This window comes from Lagenorhynchus albirostris, chromosome 3, assembly GCF_949774975.1.
Source record: "Lagenorhynchus albirostris chromosome 3, mLagAlb1.1, whole genome shotgun sequence".
Lineage (NCBI taxonomy): Eukaryota > Metazoa > Chordata > Mammalia > Artiodactyla > Delphinidae > Lagenorhynchus > Lagenorhynchus albirostris.
The window spans coordinates 52,724,264-52,748,697 of NC_083097.1; positions in this window are offsets into that span (position 1 = coordinate 52,724,264).

Below are 24,434 nucleotides of genomic sequence, written 5' to 3' on the forward strand. Positions count from 1 at the left end.
GAGGATTTTTGCATCTATGTTCATCAGTGATATTGGCCTGTAATTTTCTTTTTGTGATATCTGTGTCTGGTTTTGGTATCAGGGTGATGGTGGCCTCATAGCATGAGCTTGGGAGTATTCCTTCCTCTGTGATTTTTTGGAAGAGTTTGAGAAGGATTGTTGTTAGCTCTTCTCTAAATGTTTGATAGAATTTACCTGTGAAACTGTCTGGTCCTGGGCTTTTGTTTGTCGGAAGATTTTTAATCACAGTTTCAATTTCATTACTTGTGATTGGTCTGTTCATATTTTCTATTTCTTCCTTGTTCAGTCTCAGAAGGTTGTGCATTTCTAAGAATTTGTCCATTTCTTCGAGGTTGTGCATTTTATTGGCATATAGTTGCATGTAGTGTTCTCTTATGATCCTTTGTATTTCTGCAGTGTCAGTTGTAACTTCTCCTTTTTCATTTCTAATTTTATTGACTTGAGTCCTCTCCCTTTTTTTCTTGATGAGTCTGGCTAAAGGTTTATCAATTTTGTTTATCTTCTCAAAGAACCTGCTTTTAGTTTCATTGATCTTTGCTATTGTTTTCTTTGTTTCTATTTCATTCATGTCTGTTCTGATCCTTATGATTTCCTTCCTTCTACTAACTTTGGGTTTTGTTTGTTCTTTCTCTAGTTGCTTTAGTTGTAAGTTTAGGTTGTTTATTTGAGTTTTTTCTTGTTTCTTGAGGTGAGATTTTATTGCTATAAACTTCCTTCTTAGAACTGCTTTTGCTGCATCCCATAGGTTTTGGGTCATCTAGTCTCTGATTTTACATTAATTTTTGTATATCGTGTGAAATAGGGATCCATCTTCATTCTTCCACATGAATGTCCAGTTGTCCCAGCACCATTTGTTGAAAAGACTCTTTTCCCCCATTGAATTGTCTGGCACATTACAAAAAATTAATTGGACTTTTACATCTATTCCATTTATCTATATGTCTGTCCTTATGCCAGTACCACACTACCTTAATTACTGCAGCTCTAGTAAGTTTTGAAATTGGGAAGCATGAGTCTTCCTACTTTGTCCTTCTTTTTCAAGATCGATTTGGTTTTTCTAGGGCCTTGCATTTACACATGAATTTTATCATCAGCATGTCAATTTCTGCAAAAAAGCCAACTGAGATTTTTGACAAGGATTGCACTCAATTTGTAGATCGGTTTAGGTAGTATTGCCCTCTTAATTATATTAAGTCTTTAGTTTCATGAAGTGGGATACCTTTCCATTTTTTTAGGTCTTCTTTAACTCTTTCAACATTGTTTTATACTTTTTAGTGTACAAACGTTGTACTTCTATTGTTAAGTTTATTTCTAAGTATTTTATTCATTTTGATGCTATATAACTGTAATTGTGACTTTAATTTCATTTTTGGATTTTTCACTGCTAATGTATAGAAATACAATTGATTTTTGAATATCAATGTTTAACACTGAAACCTTGCTGAACTTGTTTATTAGTTCTAATAGTGTTTTTGGTGGATTTTTTAGGATTTTCTGTATATAAGATCATGTCATCTGCAAATAGAAATAGATCTATTTATTCCTTTCCATTCTGGATGCCTTTTATTTCTTTTTATTGCCTGATTTCCCTGGCTCATTAAGTATTTTAAATCCAATTTAAGAAGAGTCAGGAGAATTTGGAATTTGTTTTGTCAGAAGAGAAAAAGTTCAGTAGGGCGAGGCCAAGTATGTCTAGGAATCCAGTATCTTGCAAATAAATCCATTTGTTGGTGTTCTTTTTTTTCATTCCCAATTAAGCCATCTCTCTTCTCTGATTCCCCTATTTAGAAAGGAATATATATTTGAGGCAGAGTACTTTTTTTTTCTTTAAAAAACTGTGTTCGTTGACATTACCCAATGTCCCAGCAAGCAGCATTCATCCAGTTCTCTTTCACCCCAGTCTCCTGTCTTATCTTAAACCACCATACTGAATACAAAGGTTGGGAAAATGAAAATTTTAAACAATAGAAACCAAACAAATAACTGAAATTATAAGAATGCTACAGACTACAATGGGAGAAATATTCAGTTCCTACTAATAACCTTGAAATGTCTGAAATCATGTGTTATTTTTGGAATTACTATATTGCTCTTTGAGCTGGTAGGGCTATTTTTCAGGGAAGCAAGTGTAAAGCTATGAAAAAATAGTGTGTTCTGAACTCCATCTTGGGTTCAGGTTCTGGTTCTTCTTCTGAAGTTAGCTAGGTGTGTGGCTTTGGCTAAGTTAAGTCACTTGAGATCTCTCAGCCTGAAATGAGGGGACTGGACTAAGGAATGCCTGCAAGCTCTGCTATACTATGAAATGGGAATGGGAAGTGCTATTTGCAAGCCAAGTACCGTGTCATTGCAAGAGCTACGTAAATTCAGAAAGCATATTGCACATGCAGCGAAATCACAGCTGTTGGGGCAACAGAGCCTCCTGAAGGAGGATGTGTATGTGAGGTTTGATTTTAAATTTCTACCTATGAGCTTGTATAGGCTTTCTTTTCAAAGACCACAGAGGGGTGGGTGATCGTATGACAAGATGTCATACTGGAACATGCATTCCAGATGAGAATTGGTTTTTTCAATAATTAATAAAGATAATTCTTAAGAACAGAGTTCATCTAATCAGAAGGCAATATAAACTCACAGTCTCCTGCATTTGCTAATGTACAGGCTAGAAAGTTTCCTCTTTGGTGCTCCTCCCTCCCTGGGCTCATGACCATCCTGAAGTAGGGGCTGGTGGGCCCCGTGAAGATCCAGGAAAGGTCCTACAGCTGTGGGCTCAGAACGACTGCTCACCAGTAGATGACTGCACATCCTGGTTTGCCCAGGACAGGGTCTGCTTATACCTGTTATCTCAGAATAATTATTAATAGAACCCCTTTCTTCTCTAAAGTCTCCTGGTTTATATAATAAATTATATAGTCACCATAAAAGCATACTTTTTCCTGGGTTCATTTATTCATTTACTTTTTAAAGTAGTAAAATAACTTAAAATATTATCCAGTTAAGTCTCTTCACTTGCTTCATTTTCTTGCTTTAATAACCTTATAGCTTCCATTTATTCTATACCCACTTGCAGCACACTCTGGGCCAAGGTTTTACACATGAAATCTTATTCACAGCACCTTTACAGGATGAGTAGCATTAGCCCCCATTACAGATGAGGATACTGAGCCTCAGAGAGGAAAATCAGATCCAGAACTTGAACCTAAGTGTGTTGGCATCAGAGGTGTTTTGTCATTATGCCTCCATGTGTTCCAAAATAAAACCAATGACAATAATCTCATTTGTATTTTTAGATTTAGAGTGCTGATAATAAAATGAAAGAAGCATTTCCTATTTACAATAGCCAGGACATGGAAGCAACCTAAGTGTCCATCGACAGATGAATGGATAAAGATGTGGCACATATATACAATGGAATATTACTCAGCCATAAAAAGAAACGAAATTGAGTTATTTGTAGTGAGGTGGATGGACCTAGAGTCTGTCATGTGGAGTGAAGTAAGTCAGAAAGAGAAAAACAAATACCGTATGCTAACACATATATAGGGAATCTAAAAAAAAAGAAAAAAGTGGTTCTGAAGAACCTAGGGGCAGGACAGAAATAAAGACACAGATGTAGAGAATGGACTTGAGGACATGGGGAGGGGGAAGGGTAAGCTGAGACGAAGTGAGAGAGTGGCATGGACATATATACACTACCAAATGTAAAATAGATAGCTAGTGGGAAGCAGCCGCATAGCACAGGGAAATCAGCTCGGTGCTTTGTGACCACCTAGAGGGGTGGGATAGGGAGGGTGGGAGGGATACGTAAGAGGGAGGAGATATGGGGATATATGTATGTGTGTAGCTGATTCACCTTGTTATACAGCAGCAAGTAACACACCATTGTTAAGCAATTATACTCCAATAAAGATCTTACAAAAAAAAATGAAAGAAGCATTTCAAATCCTGGCATCAATGCTCATTGTGTAGTCTTTCTGTTCCTCAATCTCTACTTTAGGAAACTGGTACTAATAATATTTCCTACCCCATAAGGGTGTGGTGAGAATTGAGAGCTAATACATGTAAAGTACTTAGTACAGTCCCTGGCACATTGTACTCTCTCAGTAAATGTTAGTGTTACCATCACTATCACCATCATCATCGTCATCACCACTGCCATCATTTAGAGTTGAATTACATGCCTCCAGTGCCTGTGATGCCCAGATGAAGCTACTGCCCCGCTGCTCTCTGCCATCCTCAGCTGTTCATAATGGCCACACATCATCCTGCCCACTGGTTTCCTCTTACCTTGCCATCTGCCTCTGGTTATATGAACTTTTCATTAACATCTCTTTGCTCTTATAATTTCAGTGAGTACAAAACATGTTAGAATTTTATGTTTTTTACTGTGGAAACATATGGTTTTCCTCTGCCTACCAACTAATTTATCCAACTGAACGGTTCTGTGGTAACACTTGAAACATAACTTGAAAAGGAAACTATCTGTGGGATCTGTGGCGGTTTTTCAATTTTGCGGTAATTCACAGTATCATTTCATTCCTCAGTTTCTCTACCTCTGAAAGCGATAGACAACAATTAGTTTCAAGATTCTTTTTAAAGTTATAGTCTTAAGATGAAGAGTTGATAGTTAACTATTGACTTGATTTAGGGATCATAATGGTTGAAAAGCTTGAAATGTTGAGAATCATGTAGAAAACATATTTTTAAAGTTAAAAATAACATTTTTCCTATTACTCAAAAGAATAACATGATCGTTGCTGTATAAATCCCTGGTGTGTGTGTATCTTTTATGTCTATATACATATACATGCATAGAAACAAAAATGAGGTGAAACTGAGGTAGTTTTACAGTCTGCTTTATTCCACTTTACAAGGTATTGTAGACATCTATTTCAATCATGTTCAGACAGTTTCCAGCTATTTTTGGCAGCAGAACTAATTTTGCAAAAGGAGCCACCCTACATGAAACATAAAATTCAAGCTTTTGAAGTTGAAGCAGGAATGGGAGATCCAGGGTCCTACTCACTTAGGCTCCCACTGACTTTCTTCCTTCCCTACCTACCTGTGTCCCCTAAGGTACCACCAAGGAAACCTGTGGACCCAAGGGTCATCACAGATGTGCCATAATATTTTTAACCAATCTGTCTTCATTTAGGTTATTTCCAAACACTTCCTATTATAAACAACACTGCAGTGAACTTCTTTATAGTTAATCTTGGCACATATGCCAAGATTTCATTTTTTTTTAAATCAATATTGCAAAAGTTGTCTTTCAGAAAGTCTGTACAGATTAACCTGCTAACCCTGGGTATTTTCATTAAAAATAAAATCCTGGTCATGGACATATATACACTACCAAATGTAAAATAGATAGCTAGTGGGAAGCAGCCACATAGCACAGGGAGATCAGCTCGGTGCTTTATGTCCACCTAGAGGGGTGGGATAGGGAGGGTGGGAGGGAGAAGCAAGAGGGAGGGGATATGGGGATGTATGTATATGTATAGCTGATTCACTTTGTTATACAGCAGCAACTAACACACCATTGTAAAGCAATTATACTCCAATAAAGATGTTAAAAAAATTAAATTTAATAAATAAATAAATAAATAAAATAAAATCCTGGCCAAATGTGTTGGTTAATAGCAAAACTGTAAAATTTAGAACCTATACCAGATATTGTTAAATTAATAGAGAAACAGAGACCCCATAACAATTTTGTTCTTTAATGCTTGCAGAGGACTTCAAAGCAAAGGCCGTATCCTCAAAAAGCTTATATTTTACAGTTAAAAAGAAAGATAAATAAATGTGTAGAAAATCTTGCTCATTCCTGTGCATTGGGCTTAGGACAGGTCTACACAGCAAACATTCTTGAAGTAGGAATCCAAAAGAGTCAAACTGGCCTTAATAATGGAGACACTTCTGCAGGCATTGCTGTAGGAGCAGATACAACCCAACTATACAGTGTAGCTTTAGCCGCCATGATGATCATACATCTGGCCCACTGGGCACTGGGCTTATGAGTTTAATGGTCTCACTTCAGTGTGAGGGAGAGTCCTTGAAAAAGCCATCTAGGAATCCGTCCATGAAATCAGTTCCAGCTCCCTGAAAGTGCCGTCTTGCTCCTGGTCATCTGCCACATGACCAGTCCTCTAACCCTGAAATTTTAAGGTGTCAGAAAGTTACCCTCGGTGCGGGCTACAGCCTTGGGTGATATAGCAGTGCAGCAGCATCTCCTTCAAGTTGGATAGAACTTTTCTTCCCTTATCTCCTCTTAAAGAAGAGATTGGCTTAATTTTCCCAGTAGGTTTTTATGTCCTTTGCGTTGACCCTTTAGAGGTCCGTGAGGTCTTGGCAGATCTCTCCGCAGAGAGAAACTAACTTGATGAAAAAGTTGGTGTTGGGAACCTTGGGTTCATAGCAATGCTTTACTTTTTTATCTGATTCCTCCTGTTATGGTAGGTGGCTGAGAGTCCCTACACTAGCATGGTGCATGAATTTGAAGTCTTTTAAATTAAACCAAGTAAAAGTCTTTTCATGGATATTTTCCTAGATATAAATCATCCTTGAGGTTCTTGTATGCCATAGATTGCTAGAGCATCTGCAGGCCCAATGCTACCTGTGGGCGGAGTGCTGAACAAACTGAGTTTTTGGTCATTCAGAGCACACCCCATCAACTTGATTCAGCTCTCCTAAGGATTCTCAACACTGGTGACACACTGGAATCTCTCAGAGAACTTTAGAAGCAGATCTCTGGATCCAGCCTCCACAGCCCCCGATCTTCTGACATCATTGGCCTGGGATGGTGTCTGAGCATGGGACTATTTTAAGAGCTCCCTGGTGATTCCAGTGTGCAGCCAGGATTGAGAATCTGGACTTAACCCACTACTTCTCTGATTTCTTATTTTTGTCTAAGAGTTGGGCTGAATGTGAAGTAGTCACTTTCAGGAAGCTAGGGAAATATAAAGAGATTGGAGAAGCAATAATTTCTCTATTTTAAGAATGTGTGTTCCACTCTCCTAAATTAAAGCATAAATGTTGGGACAAGATCATCGTTCTCTGTCATTAACTTACCTGGAGGGAGGTAAGCATCAAGGCAAGAACAAGGAAGTTGTGGAAGGAGACAGTATGAAATTAATATCAGTTTGATGTAAGTAATGCCTTCTTAGGGCGTCACTGCTAAATGGCTAGAGTGGTTAGAGCCATCTTTCCAAAGTAAGTTCTTGGCACTTTGGAATAAGGCCACACTTTTTCCTCTGGATCAAGCGCTTCATTACTTAATTTGTCTGGGATCTCATTGTGGAACTCATTACTAAATCCATCAGGACCCAGAAGGTGTCAGAATGATTTAGCAGTCTTATAAACTTCTCTATATTCTCTAGTAATTCTCATTGTATGCTAAATGCTTTGGAATGACAGGAAGATGTAACTTATCAAAATGACTTTGAAAACAACTTTTTTTTAAAAAAAAAAAAAAGAGGAGAAAAGAGCTATGGAAAGAATCTTCTAAATCCCCAAGTTAATATTGAACTAAGTTAGCATTAAACCTGTTCTCATTCAAGTCCTTGATTGCTTTATTAGAAGTAATTACTTATCTCGATTTAAGAAAATTGGCTAAGGCAGGATACTCACTTTAATGTCTCATTCATACAAACTTTATATTAAGTATCTTAAATGCATTTTAACTTTTAAAGTTTTGCAAATTAGACAAGAACCTGCAGAAATAAGAGGTATGCTCTTTTTTTCATCAATATATTACTCCTACTAAAAATATCATTCCCACTAATGTCATATGGTCTTTTGGTACCTAATGATCTTGACAAGAACAAATATAACCTTGTGGATTTGGAATCGGGAGAGAATAAGGTCATTTATCTGTGGTGCTGTGGGAGAGACATTTTCTTTTTCAATTTTCTTCCTCCGTTTTCTTATTACAATTACTGTTTGGGTTCATTATGACAACTCCCATCATTATGACTTTTCCAGCTCATGAGCTGGAGAAAGATTAATGGTAGAAGAAAATACAGTCTTTGGCATGAGAGCCACAACTAGCTGTTAATATAACATAGCAGAATTACATGATATCCATTTATTAGTTTTATGCTTATAATGGAGAAGGTGGTACAGGTATAAAATGTTAAGCTGTAGAAAATGAAATGTTGGCAGGTGGCATGTATATTTCATTCATTCATTTGCTTATTCATTCAACAAACCTTAAGCATCAATTATGTATGCATGTCATGCACTGAGATAAAAATAAACCCTAATAAGATCTAATCTGAAAGGGATGTGGGTCAGGAAGAATGCACAGGGGATAGGGAAATGGGGGAGCTACTTACCCAGTTTTGCCCATTCTGAAGACTAGAATTTTGATTCTAATTATCTGGCGGGAGCCCCTGGGTCTAGGTGTTTATAAAATTGATAACTAGAGGTTGTTTAAGACAAAGCTTTGTTAAGAATAACTGAATCGGGCTTCCCTGGTGGCGCAGTGGTTGAGAGTCCGCCTGCTGGTGCAGGGGACACGGGTTCGTGCCCCGGTCCGGGAGGATCCCACATGCCGCGGAGCGGCTGGGCCCGTGAGCCATGGCCGCCGAGCCTGCGCGTCCGGAGCCTGTGCTCCGCAACGGGAGAGGCCACAGCAGTGAGAGGCCCACGTACTGCAAAAAAAAAAAAAAAAAAAAAAAAAAGAATAACTGAATCTATAAATGAAAACTGTATATTTACTCATTCATCTTGTAGTACACAAATAATAAGACTCCAACAGTGAGTCTGATATAAGCCTCTAATTTCTCCTCACCAGAGAAATTGGTAATCCTTCTTTAACTATTATAACAAAGAGATAAGTTCTGGGTCCAGAGTGGGTTGTTTTCTTCCGGTGTAGTTGTGTATCTATGTGACGTCCTCCTGTGATGGGTTTGGAGATGACTTCCTTGCTGCAGGTCTCTTATTACTAGCTCCAGAGAGGGATTAGACTTTGTTTCTTAACATTGGGAAGGACTACTCTAGGTCTTGTTTATGAAAGCTCTTCCAAGTGTTCTCTCTGTGGAATTTTGTTTCTCAGCGCTATGGCTTTGGGTTACTCCAAAGCGTTTAAAGCCCTTTGGGGCTTTTAAAGCCCTTTGAAGCAAAAGAGTCATTTCCTGTTTGGAGGTCTGTAAAGACCTTTGTCATAGATCAGAATTAGGGAGTCCATGACAATTGCTGTGCAACACTATTTGACAGAGGTGTTGCCCTTTAATCACTTCTTGCTTAACATCATGTAGGTTACACTGCTTGGCACTGGAGATGCAACAATTAAAGAGCAGTGTCCCTGTCCCCAAGGAGCTTATAGTCTGGTGAGGGACTCAGACAATTATAAAATGGTGTGATTAGTGCTATGATATGTGAGGAGTGCAGGTGTGTGGGGCGGGGGCAGGGACGGGGAACGTGCTATAGGATCATAGAGAAAGGTGGCTTAACCCAGAAAGGCTAAAAGCATTTACAACTTTGCTAAATAACACAATTTTTAAAGCTGATCACTCCAAAATAACCTGGGAACTTTCTCCAAGATTCTGTAGTTCTATATGAAAATATAAACTGGTAAATCCTGTACTATGTTTATCCAGGTAGCATCCTGTTATCATTCAATTTCATTAACTCTTAAAATGTGAGATATATTGATGTGGTCAGGGGAGATTTCCCACAAAGATCCTACCAAAGCTAGGGTTTAAGAAAAAATGACAGTATGCCAGAGAAAACCAAGAAGGGGAGAAGGAGTGTTCCTTGCAGAGGAAATAGCACTCAGAAAGGTCTGGAGACAAGAGGTGGTGGGTTGGGAAAGCTGCGTCTATGCCTTCCATATGGCAGTGGGGAGGGGAGCGTAGGACCAGGAAGGAATGAGGCTGGAAAGGTCAGCAGGGGTGTGATCATGGAGAACCTTCTGTGCTGAATAACGAGTTAGAGTTTATCTTGAAGGCAGTAGACGAAGGGGAGATAACCAAAGCCTTTGAACAGGAATGGGACAAGATCAGATTTTATTTTAAATAGAGCACTCTGGCTATACCTGGAGGATGAACTGGAGGGATGAGACTGGAGACCGGAAGACCCAGGGAAGGCGGAGGCAATAAACTAGGGAAGGGAAGCTGGTGGCCTGAACTTAGGCAACGAGAGTGGAGGATAAAAAGAAATGATGGACTACACAGGTAATTACTTGGATTAGATTTGGTGACCGGCCAAGGAAGGGATAAGGGAGGGGCAAAATCCTACTCAGCCTTGGCATCAGCCGGTGGGTACTGAATCTGTCTCGGCCAATCGTAAGTGCTCAATGGAAGGAAAGAAACTATAAAAAACCAAATAAACAGATATGTTCCCTTCCTTTAACATCAATACGACATTTCAAATATTTTTACATCATTCTCTGTCTTTTAAAATTTTATTATTTGTTTTGAACAAGTGATACATTCATATGGTTCAAAATTCGAAAGACCGTAGCAAGGTAAACACTAAGCAGTCTCCCTCCCTCTCATCTACTTGTTTCTTGTGTGTCTTTCCAGGGTCTTTGTGCAGATACCAGCAAATACAAATACCTATTACCCCTTTCTTCCACAAAAGGCAGCAGCCTACTTTATACTGTGACCTTTACCTTGATCATTTGTTTTGCTTTGCTTTATTTTGATTTGTTTATTTTAAACCTAATAGTATATCCTCCTAACTTTCCACATCAATACAGAGATTGGCTTCCTTCTTTTCTGTTTACAGCTGCATAGTATTCCATGGTGTGGATGTATCAGAGTTTGTTAAACCAGTTCCTCACTGTGGACACTTAGATTGTTTCCAGTCTGTTGCTATTATAAAAAAATGCTTCGGATAGACATCTTTTATCTTCATCATTTTGTATATGGGCATGTGTATCTGTCAAAATGGATTTGACATGTCAAAGGGAAAAGCATTTATAAATTTGAGATATAGCAGTATGTTTTTAAAGTTGATCACTCTAATTTACTGAGGAAAGTTTCTTCTAGATACTTTGTATTTTTATATATATATATATGAACTAGTTTGGCATGGTAGCATCTTATTATTTTCAATTTTGTTAACCCTTAAAATGACATGTGTGCTATATTAAGTTGATATTTTTGTGATACCTGGGAAGGTAACTTAGGCTATCCAGAGCACCACAAAGACAGGGCTTGGAGCCACTGAGATTCCAAATTTTAGTAACAATAAACAGGAAACTTAAGTAATCATTTTATGATTTTTCTCCTCCTATTTCTTAAAACACTCATCTTTCTAAGAGATGACAGGTCCCTGATGCTAGCAGGTCATGGGCAGGCAAGAGGAGATACATTTATTACATGTTCAATATCTCAAGACTGCCTATGCTAGTATTGTTAAAACCAGGTATTGATCAAAACGGAATCAAACTAACAAAAGTTCTTCCTGAACCTGGGATGTTTTATAGGTAAAATAAGTTTAAGATAAATGTGCCCGATTACACATTTTAGATAAATTTGAAGTAGAAACAAGACAGCTTCTCCCTTTAAATCTCTGCTGCATGAAACCTATTTCTAGTTTAGAACCGACAATGCAAATCCCAGGAGCCTTACTACCCATGGAAGTACATCTATTCTTTCTATCCATTGGCATGGGTGTTGGACGTTGACATCTTGTGGAACGCTTACAGCGCCCCTGCCAGCTGGGGCACACGGTATTTCCTTTCTGGCACTCTTGGAGTCAGGGAGCCCTGCCTATCCTAGCTGCAGGTCTGCAGGGAAAGCCTGCTGAGTCTGTGGTAGTTCCATTTGCATTTGAGATTTAGTCAGTAGGAGAGTTGAGAGGAGATTAAATTTCTCTAAGTCTTACTTAGAAGCAGAGATACTGCTTGGACTATGGATACCCTTGAGCCTTCAGCAGGAGAAAAAAAGAGAACAGTGTGGTAACAGGGTGCGGTGTCCTGGGTTTTCCTGCATTTGTAACATAGCCGCACCCACCCCTGCAGACCCACCTGGCATCTGGTATCCATCGACCTCCGTTATGCCCAAACTGCCTGCCCCAGATGTTCACAAGATATGTAACTTGCTTCTCAACATTGAACTGTGTCTGCTTCCTCCCTCCCTTGCTCTCCCCGCCATAATTCTGCAAGACAGGGACTCTTCCCTTTCCCAACAGTTCTTAAACCCTGCTGTGCTTCAGAATCCCTGGAGGTGCTTGTTAAATTCCTGGGCCACTTGTCCTGTGTTTCTGACTCAGGCAATCTGGGCCTGGGAATCTGCGTTTTGACCAGCAGGCCCCATCTCCCATCGCGGGTGATTCTGACTTGGTGAGGAGACAACATTCTGAACAACCCTGTGCTGTTTGTGGGGGTTGGGGGAAGGAGGAAGGGGAGGCAGTGTTAGTTTCAGCTCCACCTTCTAGAAGTCCAGGGCTTCAGATAAGTCAATCTAACACCCTGTGCTTCTCTTTCCTCCCCTAAAGCACATGAGAACAGAGAGAAATTGCACTAGAGAGCTTAAACTCCTGCCCCATTGTCTTTCCTTCTCAGCTGCCTGGAAAACCCCAGCTCTGGATGGCCCTACTGTCTGCCTTCTCTTCCCTGTACGCTGGCTACTGAGGGTGACTAGAGAACATCACAGACGCAGGCTGACTGATGGTACTCAACCAAGCTCTCAACACGACAGATACCACGGTGCCCTTCCAGCCAGCTCACTCTCTCATTCTGTGCAAGGACCATCCCAGATGTTCTCCTCAAACTTCAGACCCAGCCTCTTCCCCCACATCTTAACACGTGAACTCACTTTCCACTTCACAGATAAAATAGGAGCCACAAGAAACCTACAAATGCACCTGTTTTCATGCCCATTTCCTTCTGTTACGTTGTCTCTCCTCCTTGCTAAGCCAGTGTCTTCTCAGACGCTCTGGATCTCGTTCCGCAGTGCTTCTCCCACCTCCTCTCAACCTCTTCCTCTCTGCAGTTATATTCCTACCACCCAGAGACTGCACTGTTAACATATTGCTATATTTCCTTTTAGTCTTTTTTATACATACATAAGCATACATTTTATACATCATTGGGATTTCTATCTGTTAGGGTTCAAACAAGGGGAGCAGAGTCACCATGCTATGGGATTTATTATATGAATTGGACCTTCCACAGTTGTAAGGAGGAAAGTAAAGGTGCGCGATGAGGATGTTGGTGGAGCAGAGGAGTCGTTAACCAGAAAACTAAGAAGCCAAGCACGTTATAGTGACTATGCCGGTGGGCCCAGTATAATGTGTCCTTATAAAAAGGAAGCAGGAGATTTGACCGTAGCAGTAGGAAATGTGATGACAGCTGGAGCCATGGGAGGAATGGGTCCTGAGCCAAGGAATGCAGGTGGCCTCCAGAAGCTAAAAAAGGCAAGGAAACAGATTCTCTCCTAGAGCTTCCAGAAGGAACCAGCCCTGCTGACACATTGCCTTTGGCTTACCGAAACGGATTTTGGACATCTGGCCTCCAGAATTGGGAAAGAGTAAATTTGTGTCATCTTAAGCCACTAAGTTTGGAGTTCATTACAGGAGCAAGAGGAAACAACTGCACACATTCAGTGAGAAGGTCAGATCACTAAGGGAATGTGTCTGAAGAAAGCTATTGAAAGCTATCGCCTCTGTGTAGCTGTGTCCTCTATGGACCTGCAGATGCATCTGGTGCTGGGCCTGAGGACCGCTGTTGGGTGATCAGCAAGGCCAGAAGCAAGAAATGCTGGACACAGAGCAGAGAAGAGCTGGAAGCCTCTTAGTCACCTCTCGACCTGTCCTTCACTATATCTGGCCACAGATGCCTTCAGAAAGCCATGGTGGCTTTGTCACTTTGGCCTTCTAAATCTCACACAAGTTTCTCTTTGGGCCAGCTCTAACCCATGTAGGGAACTGAATTCAGAGTTCTGGGACCCATGATTCCCAATTTCACTAAGTCTACACAGCCTATTCCAACACATGATCGTACAGTTTTATAGGTTTTCATCTGGCTTCCCCCCTCCCCTGTCCCCCCACGTAACATAGCAAGAGCATTTTCCTATATTTTTGAATATTCCTCTAAACTAATTTGGAAGAAATTCTGATAAACCATTATTTATTTCACCACCCCTCTATTACTGGTAACTTAGAATGCTTTCTGTTTCTCTGTATTACAAATGGCACTGCAGTCACTCTCTGTGCATATAAATCTTTGTCAGTATCTCTGACGTTTCTTGGGAATGGATTCCTAGCAAGAGGATTAGTGAGTTAAAGGAAGTAGATTTCTACAGATCGTGATGATTCCTGACAAACTGCTTTCCAGAAGTGATGTATCCGCTTTCATTCCTACTGACACTGAGCCCTGGCCCACATTGAATACTATATTTTCAGTCCTTTCAATGAGGCATTTCTTGGCCTTTTCTGATTCTGATGATCATTATTGCTTGAGATTTGGATGTGAGGTTAGTGGGCTGCACCACTCACGTCCAGCTGGCTGATTGGGTTAGAGGCACCTTCTTCCCTTCCCTCCGTGGAGTTTGTACCTTCAGAAGCTGCACTCATGGGAAAGGGGACAACCTGCTCTGATAGGGAATCCAGCATTTCTCAGTCAGTAACTTGGGGGAATATATTGCTTAAAATGAAATATGTCCTCAGTAAACACTGTGTACAAGGGAAACCGCCATTCTTGTTTCACAAATAAAGAGGCAGAAATAAAATGAGAGCAAATGACTTCAACTATAGCTGGCAAGTCTCTAGCAGAGTCACAGTTAGCATTTACTTTCCTAAAGTTCTCATGATTTAAGACATTTCAAAGTATTGTAGTTACTGCACCAAAAACTAGATTCTGCATCAGACATAGGAAAGGAATGATGTTTGATTCAGTGCTAAAACACTGGTTAATTCCCATTGCAAAGATTTGAATTAATAAAGATAGTTTTATGACACACTATTTTAAATAAACTTTTTGATTCTCAGCTTTACTGTAATAGAAATGAAAAATAAAACACGATTGTCTAATGGAAATGACCCAAGGAGAAAAGCCCTTACACCAGAGGATGTTGTGTAGGGAGTGATTAGGCAGTCTGTGCTGCATGTTTTCCCAGATTTATATTTCAGCTAAAATGTAATGCTTTGGTGGAGAAGCAGTAATTGGTACATTGAGACAAGAAATTAATACTGAATTATCTTTTCTCCAATCTGCAAAGTGTGTTTTTATATACAATCTTAGGATGCTAATAATCTAGTTTCCATTTATCAAAATTAGAGATGTCGAAATTTCTGATGACTGGTTTGCTTTATGAAATCCTATTTTAGAATTATCAGACTGTCTGAGATCTTTAGGGAATTTCTGCATTAAGTAAGAACCAACCAACCAACTTCCAGTTAACATGTACAAAATCATAGAAGGCTGAGCTACAAGGGACACAGCAGAGATGATCAGCGGTTCTTAGAGTGGTCCTCAAAACAACAGTATCAACATCCCTTTGGAAATGATCAGAAATGCAGATTCTTAGGGCCCATCTTGGACCCTATTCAATCCGAAACTTGGGTAGGGCTGGGCAATTTGTGTTTTAACAAGCCTTCTGATGCATGCTGAAGTTTATTTCAGAGCTACTGATCTAGGGTGATGTCTTTTTTCTGCAGGTGAGGATGCTGAAGCCCAGAGAGGTTGGGTTTCATTCCCTAAATCATGAGAAGCTAATGGCAGAGCAGGATCAGACTCCCTAGTCTCTAGACAATTTCAACTGTCTTTATACAACAAGTAGCTTCTCTGAGGTATTCAGTGGGGATGAAAGTGTTTAGCACTTTCTGCCAGGGCAGCCATGCCAGCAATGGGTAGTGTACTTAGAAAGGAAAATTTAGTGTTGTAAGAAGTAACACGTACAAGGCTTAGCCACTTAGTAACATGTACAAATAAAATTCATCTCTGTGGAACAGCCAGCCAACCCTTCAATGACCTAGAGGAATAAGCTATTACTATACCTCTGGATTGGTTATTTTAATCGTAAGCATTAGGGAAAACTCTATATTGAGATCACAAAAGTTCTCACAGAGGTCTCTATAAAATCTGCCCAGTTATCTGTCTTATAAAACATAAAAAACTATGTAGCTCTACTCCTTTGGGGGTATTACCTTGTTCAAATGACGTTCCTCACTGGGGGGCAGGGAAAAGAGTGGGGGAGTTTTACCACATTGCATCCACACAGTTTATCTCTATGATCTCAAATCAAAGGGAACTTTTCCTATTTCTAAAGGCAAACTCTTATCATAATACCAATGGGAACAGAATTTGATATAACTGATTTTTGTGGTAGGTTAAGAATCTCAGAGATGGTAAAGAAAAAACTCAAGTAATTTCTAACTCATATTGTGACCTTATTAAATAATTAAGTTTCTCTTCATTTAATCAAGTTGCATTTCACCAGATGGAAGAAGGGATTTATTTAATTGAACTTTTTTCATAGTCAGCAGGAACATCTTAAGTCTTACAATTATCAAGGATATGATACCTGAATTTTAACACTTTCTCAGTTCAGCAAGGATCAAATGACCCATGTGGCATTGTCCTTACTAAAATATAGGTCTACCTGTACAATGTAAGCACATATCCAAAATACCCAAGGCACTGGCACTTTTAAGTTGTGGACGTGGTCTATGTCTTTAGAAAGACTTGTAGCAAATACCTATGGAATTCTCATACAAACTCAAAGGTACACAAATATGCTGCAATGACATTTCAGGAAAACCAGGATGAGACTGTGTGCAGAACATTATAGACCAGCCCAATAGAAATTGGAATGGAATGTGAGCCACATATACAATTTAAAAATTTCTAGAAGCCACATTAAAAAACACACAAACAGAGGAAATTAATTTTAATGATAGTTTTATTTAACCCAGTATATCCAAGTATTATTTCAACATGTCATCAATGTAAAAATTATGAAAGAGGACTTCCCTGGTGGTCCCATGGTGAAGACCCCGCCCTTCCACTGCAGGAGGCGCAGGTTCCCATCCCTGGTCGGGGAACAAAGATCCCACGTGCCGTGCAGCACGGCCAAAAAGTAAAAATAAAAACAAAAAATTATGAAGGGGAATTTACATTCTTCCTTGTATTAAATCTTTGAAATCCACTGTGCATTTTATATTTACCCACATCTCAATTCGATGAGCCATATTTCAAGTGCTCAACCAGCCACAGGTGGCTAGTGACTACAGGACAGGACAGGTATAGACTCACTAATCCACTGAACATATTTCTAGATGCTTCCCTTAGCCTGCCCTCACCCCAATCCCAGCTTTCAAATTGTAGCTTACCCTCTTATCTCTATAAGCAACTCTTTTGAAATGCCCCTGAGGTTTCATTTTCCACCCTATTCTCCTTTTCTCTACATTTTCTCCTTAGGTCCTGAGGCTTTAAAGACTAGCCATACGCTGATGCCTCTCAAATTTATCTCTCCAGCCCATACCTCTCCTCTGAGCTCCAGGCCCTCATATTCAACTACATACTCAACATTTCCTCTTGAATGTGTAATAAAAACCAAAAATGTAATGTGACTAAAATAAGTACTGATTACCAGCCCCCAGTATAATCACCATATTTACGCCCTATAAACCTTTCTCAAGGCTATAAATGGTACCACTACCTACACAGTGGTTCAGCTAAATACTTCTCTTTCCCACACACTCACACCCCACATCCAATTCATCAGCCAACTCTGTTGGCTCTGCCCCCATAATGTATCTGTATTCCAATTCCTCTCCACTTCTACTATTATAACCTGAGTCCAAGACACCATCACCTCCCTCTGGATTACTGCAGCTGTCTCCTAACTAGTCTCCTGTCTATAGTCGAGCCGCCATTTAGCAACAAGCTTGAGCTTTAAAGCATAAAATATATCTCTCTCTTGCTTGCAACTTGTCCACTGGTAATAAGGACAGAAAAAATTATCAGCTTCATTAGTCATTAAGGAAATGTAAATTAAGTCCACAATGAGATACCATTTCATACTCACTTAGAAAGGACTATCATAAATAAGACATACAGCAGCAAATGTTGGTGTGTGTGCTGAGAAATGGGAACCTCATACATTGCTGGTGGGAATGTAAAATAGTGCAGCCACTTTGGAAAACAGTTTGACAGTTTCTCAAAATGTTAAACATAAAACCACCATACCAACCAGCAATTCCACTTCTAGGTAGCTACCCAAGAGGAATGAAAACATCTGTCCACACAAAGACTTGCATGCAACTGTTCATAGCAACATCATTCATTGCAGCTGTAAACTGGAACAACCTGCATGTTCCTCAACAGGTAAATGGATAAACAAATCCTGGTATATCCATATAGTGGAACATGTTCAGCAATAAAACGGCACAAACGATTGACACATGCTATGGAAACTTAAAAACGTTATGCCAAGTGAAAGAAGCCAGACACAAGAGACCATATACGCTATGATTTCATCTACGTGAAATGCTACAAAAGGCAAATTCTAAAAGGCAGAAGTTAGATTAGCAGTTGCAGGGGGATAGGTGGGAACAGGGAATAACTGTAAGTGGGCATGAGGGATCTTATTGGGAGGATAAAAGTGTCCTAAAACTGATTTATGGTGATGGTTGCACCCCTTAGTTGAGTTATTTAAAAAAATCATTGAATTGCACACCTGAAATAGGTGAATTCTTAGATATGTAAAATATACCTTAATAACAATGTTTTTAAAAATAACTGCCCATTACAGTTAGAATAAGACCCAAACTCCTTACCATCGTTCGCAAAGCTTTACACCCCTACCTAACTCTCAGACCTCAGTTCTTCCTGACCTGCTCTGCTCACTGTATCCCAGCTCCATGGGTCCTGATTCTACCTGTCTAACGTGCCAAGTTAAGCTATTTGTTCCTCTGCTAGGGATGCTGTTCTCTCAGATCTTCACACACCTGCCTCCTTCTCAACATCCGGGACTCAATTCAAAGAACTTCCCCAACTGCACCAGAGCCAAAGCAGAGACCCCCCCACCTACCACAGTTCAGGTCGTCATCTGCGACTTATTTATTCTCCCCGTGGCAATTACCAGTGCCTGAAATTATCTGTATGTGCTGCTATGGTCTGAATGTGTGCCCCCATTCCAAATTTATATATTAAAATCTTAACCCCAAAGCTGATGGTATTAAGAAGTGGTGACTTTGGGAGGTGGGTGGTATTAGTGCCTTTACAAAAGAGGTTCCAGAGAGATCTCTCACCCCTTCCGCCACATGAGGACGCAGAGAGAACTCAGCAGCCTGGAATAGGTTCCCTCACCCATCCTTGCTGGCACCCTGATCTCAGACTTCCCGCCTCCAGAACTGTGAGAAACACATTTCTGTTGTTTTTAAGCCACCCAGTCTGTGGTATTTTGTTACAGAAGCCCAAAAGGACTAAGACGTGTGTTTGTCACCTGTCTCTCCCTGCTACTCCCCCTGTTGAGGGACTTCCCAGCTTTTGGACCGTGTTCAGAACAGTAATTACTGACACACAGGAGGTGCTTATGAAGCCAGCCTGACTGACTTGCTGAATGTTCTTTGACGTTTATTAAATGCTCTGGGATGAAAATTATCCTTCTGTAAAGTAATAGATAGTAATTATATCTGTCCTTCCCAACTCACGGGGCTGTTTGTGAGGGTTGAATCAGAATTATGTGAAAGCACTTTGGACACAAAGCTAGCTGTTACTATTTTACAAGAAGGTTACCTCATGATTCCCTCGGACCATCTTCCTGTTTACATATTGTGGGATCAGGAAAATACTGTAAATGAATGACACTTTATATACACCATGGTAAGGGAGACAGCATACAAACAACCATTTTATCTATGTGGTTATTTGAGGAAGCCAATGCTCTACTGCTGTGTAGGACAAACAATGCCCTTTCCTGTCACCTAATTCCATAGGTGAAAGAGGGTCTCATACAGCTTCATAGGAAACCAGCTATTCTTTTGGTGACAATGAGGAATCTGTAGGGAAGTAGATCTTTTTGTGTGCCCTTTGCCCTTGCCATGGAAAAGGGGACATGGACAGAGCACTTGCCGTATCTGCTGAGAATATAAAACTCAAAATTCCAAATATAGGAAACTGGACTTCAGAACAGGCTCGTTTCATGTAAGTCACTAAATGGTTGTTGGAAGGTAATGACTTCACTGCTCCTTAACTAAGCTTCTGAAGGAAGTTGTTTTCCCCCTCCCTCCCTCCCTCCCTTCCTTCCTCTTTCTTTCTTTCTCCCCTCTCCCCCTTTCTTCCTTTCATTTGCAATAATCTTTTTTTTAAGGCTTAATTTTTTAAGAGCAGTTTTAGGTTCACAGCAAGGTTAAAAGGAAGGTTCAGAGAGTTCCCATATACCCCCTGTCCCCACTCATGCATAGCCTCCCCCATTATCAACACCACCTCCCGCAGAGTGGTATTTTGGACAATTTATGAACCTATGTTGGCACACCATTATTACCCAAAGTCCACAGCTGACATTACTCTTGGTGTTGCACATTCTATAGGTTTGGACAAATGTATACTGACGTGTATCATTTTTATGTTATCATACACAGCATTTTCAATTCCCTAAAAATCTTCTGTGCTCTGCGTATTCATTCCCTCTGATCTTTTTACTGTCTCCATAGTTTTGCCTTTTCCAGAATGTCGTATAGTTGGAACCATAATATATGTAGCCTTTTTAGATTGGCTTCTTTCACTTAGTCGTGTGTATTTAAGTTTCTTCCATCTCTCTCCATGGGTTGATAGCTCATTTCTTTTTAGCACTGAATAATATTCCATTGCCTGAGTGTACCAAAGTTTACTTATCCATTCACTTGGATACGGAAGGACATGTTGGTTGTTTCCAGGTTTTGGCAACTATGAATAAAGCTGTTCTAAACATCCATGTGTAGGTCTTTATCTGGACATACGTTTTCAGCTCCTTTGGATAAATATCAAGGAGCATGATAACTGGATCATCTGGTAGGAGTATGTTTAGTTCTGTAAGAAACTTCCAAACTGTCTTCCAAGGTGCACTCCCACCAGCAATGAATGAGAGTTCCCATAACTTCACATCCCCACCAGTGCTCCAGTGTTGTCAGTGCTCCAGATTTGGGCCCTTCTAATAGGTGCCTAGTGGTATCTCGTTTTGTTTTTTTTTGCGGTACGCGGGCCTCTCACTGCTGTGGTCTCTCCCGTTGCGAAGCACAGGCTCCGGACGCGCAGGCTCAGCGGCCATGGCTCACGGGCCCAGCCGCTCCGCGGCATGTGGGATCTTCCCAGACCAGGGCACGAACCCGTGTCCCCTACATCGGCAGGCGGACTCTCAACCACTGCGCCACCAGGGAAGCCCCGTATCTCGTTTTAATGTGTACTTTCCTGATGACATATGAGATGGAGCATCTTTTCAAATGCTTATTTGTCATCTGCACATCTTCTCTAGTGAAGTGTCTGTTCAAGTTTTTGGTCCAGTTTTTTATCTGGTTGTTTTCGTATTGTTGAGTGTTAAGAGTTATGTGTATGTTTTGGATAATAGTCCCTTATTAGAAGTGTCTTTTTCCCCCAGTCTGTGGCTTGTGTTCTAATTTTCTTGATACTGTGTTTTGCAGAGCAGAAAAATTTAATTTTAATGAAGTCTAGCCTATCAATTTTCTTTCATGGATTATGTCTTCGATGTCATATCTAAAAAGTCATCACCATACCCAAGGTCATATAGATTTTCTCCTATGTTCTAGTTTTATAGTTTTAAATTTTACATTTAGGTCTGTGATCCATTCTTAATGGCGTTAATTAAGTTAATGCCATTAAGAGTTAACTTGAGTTAATTTTTGTGAAGGGTATAAGGTCTGTGTCTAGACTCATTTTCTTTTTCTTTAAGATTCATTTTCTTGCATGTGGATGTCCAGTTGTTCTAGCACCATTTGCTGAGAAGACTATCTTTGCTCCATTCTTTTTCTTTTTTTAATGTACATCTTTAGCAAATTTGCTGAATATTCTTGAGAACTATTTTAAAAGCTATCAAAATGCTGCTTCCTCTCAAACTAAAATACAATTTCCCAACTGTCTTATCATTTTAGAACTTTAATCCCCTTATAAATTCTTTAATGCAAGAAGTTCCTCACTCTTAAAGTTGTCTTTTTTTGTTGCTCTTTAGCTTGAGTGTTAGTTTTTCTAGGAACAAAATACTCTGTTCAAAATACCTTTCCCTTAAAAATTTGAGGAGGTTTCTTAGTGTCAGTTAGCAACCAGTGTTTCTGCTGAGAAGTCTGATGTCATATTGATTTTTTGTGTGTGTGGTACGCGGGCCTCTCACTGTTGTGGCCTCTCCCGTTGTGGAGCACAGGCTCCGGACGCGCAGGCCCAGTGGCCATGGCCCACGGGCCCAGCCACTCCGCAGCACGTGGGATCTTCCCGGACCGGGGCACGAACCCGTGTCCCCTGCATCGGCAGGCGAACTCTCAACCACTATGCCACCAGGGAAGCCCTGTGACGTTTCTTAATATTCTATTATTCTATGTGGAATATAAATGCAGCCATCATAGGGAAAATAGCGTTCAAATTTTTGTCCTGTAATTCTTGGAAGGAGATAGTTCTTTTATGTGGTTCAGGGCTGGAGGTAGAGGGCTTTCTAAAACAAGCTGCTTGGAGAATTAACCTTATGTCAGTAACAGCTTCATAAGTTCTAGACATTTTAAGGGAAGAGAGATCATTAGAGAAGGAAAGTGGTCATGCTTCTCAACTCTGTAGTCTGGGAACCAGTCAAAGGAATAATAATGTTGCAGCCAGAGTAATCAGAGCAGATATGGCTAATAGGTTTCAACTTGAGTCGAAATAAATGATTGATAGGGGCTGCCTGGAGCACAGCTGTGTTGGAAAAGATTTTGAGGCCACATCTGGGTTCACAGGACAAAGTGTGATTAATGATGTCTGCCAAGGTTGTGAGAGGAGGTGGTGGTGGTAGCCATGTCATGTATTTTTAATCCCTGAATAAGAATCTTCTGATGAATAGAACTATTCATCCATGAGGTTGCCAGATTGCAGTTGGAAGATTACGGGCATATTCTGACAGCATGGAGATAAGATGCTAATGCTATTTGGACTGATTTTATTCAACTTGTAGTCAGTATGATTTCCTGACACTCCAGAGCTAGTAAGTTGGAGAATAAAATATGTCATATCTGTATGCCTACTGCTTGGTTCAAACTCAAGCCAGGATCATAATGCTTCCCAGTGCAGACACAAACAGCATGTTACACAGAAAAACGGGGTATTAGGCTATTCAAATGATCATTCTAATAATAAACTTTCTGTGTCCCAGAAGGCAGGGTTGGATTCTTTTTCACTTGCTTTATTTAATGCTTTGTTCAGTCAGCATAGAAATATATAAAGAAGAGAGTGATATTTACCCACAATATTTCCAGAGATAAATATTGCTAATAATTTGGTTGAGAAGCTTCTAGACTCTTTTCTATGTATATGTTTAAGTTTAATGGGATCATACCATGCATACTATTCTTAGCCTAAATTTTTCATTTGATGAAGTCTAGACCTCTTTCTAAGTTAACAATAAAGATGACTGCATTTTAGTATCTAATGGGTCAATAATATTTTATGGTGTGTATGTACCATCATTTATTTCATCGTACTTCATAGATTGTTTCTCATAGTTTGGTATTACAGCAACACCTTGATAAATAACCTTGTGCATAAGGATTTGTTTACTGATTATTTCCTTAGAGTAATTTTTTAGAAGAATATTTGCTGGGACAAATTTATAAATTTTTATTTTCATTTTAAGAGTTTTGATAATGTCTTCCAAAAGGTGTTAACAATATACTTCATAAATCTTAAAGAGAGTGACATGGAAAGCACAATAAATTGTTAGGATCACTGCTCTGAGTGAAGAGCCTGATGTACTCCGTACCCACCCACTCACACAGTCTCTTTTCCAAACTGATAATATTATGTATCTTGATTGTAGAGACCATTATAATTCAAAACTGCAGCATCCAATTTAGAAGTAGGCACTTGGGGCCTATGGAGTGGAGGCAGATATGATCACAGGGGGTTGCTTTATTCTACAGACCAAATGCTCCATGGCTCCAGCTGTCCCGACACTGCTGAGCTCTTGGGAGGGACCAAGCTTTTTTTTTTTTTTTTTTGCAGTACACGGGCCTCTCACTGCTGTGGCCTCTCCCGTTGTGGGGCACAGGCTCCGGACGCGCAGGCTCAGCGGCCATGGCTCACGGGCCCAGCCGCTCCGCGGCATGTGGGATCTTCCCGGACCGGGGCACGCACCCGTGTCCCCTGCATCGGCAGGCGGACTCCCAACCACTGCGCCACCAGGGAAGCCCCAAGCATTCTTTCCTGTACTTCCTAGTACATGCTGGGCTCGTGTGGACCGATTATGCAGGCCCTCAGTTGCATTGTGCTTATTCATCTCTGCGGT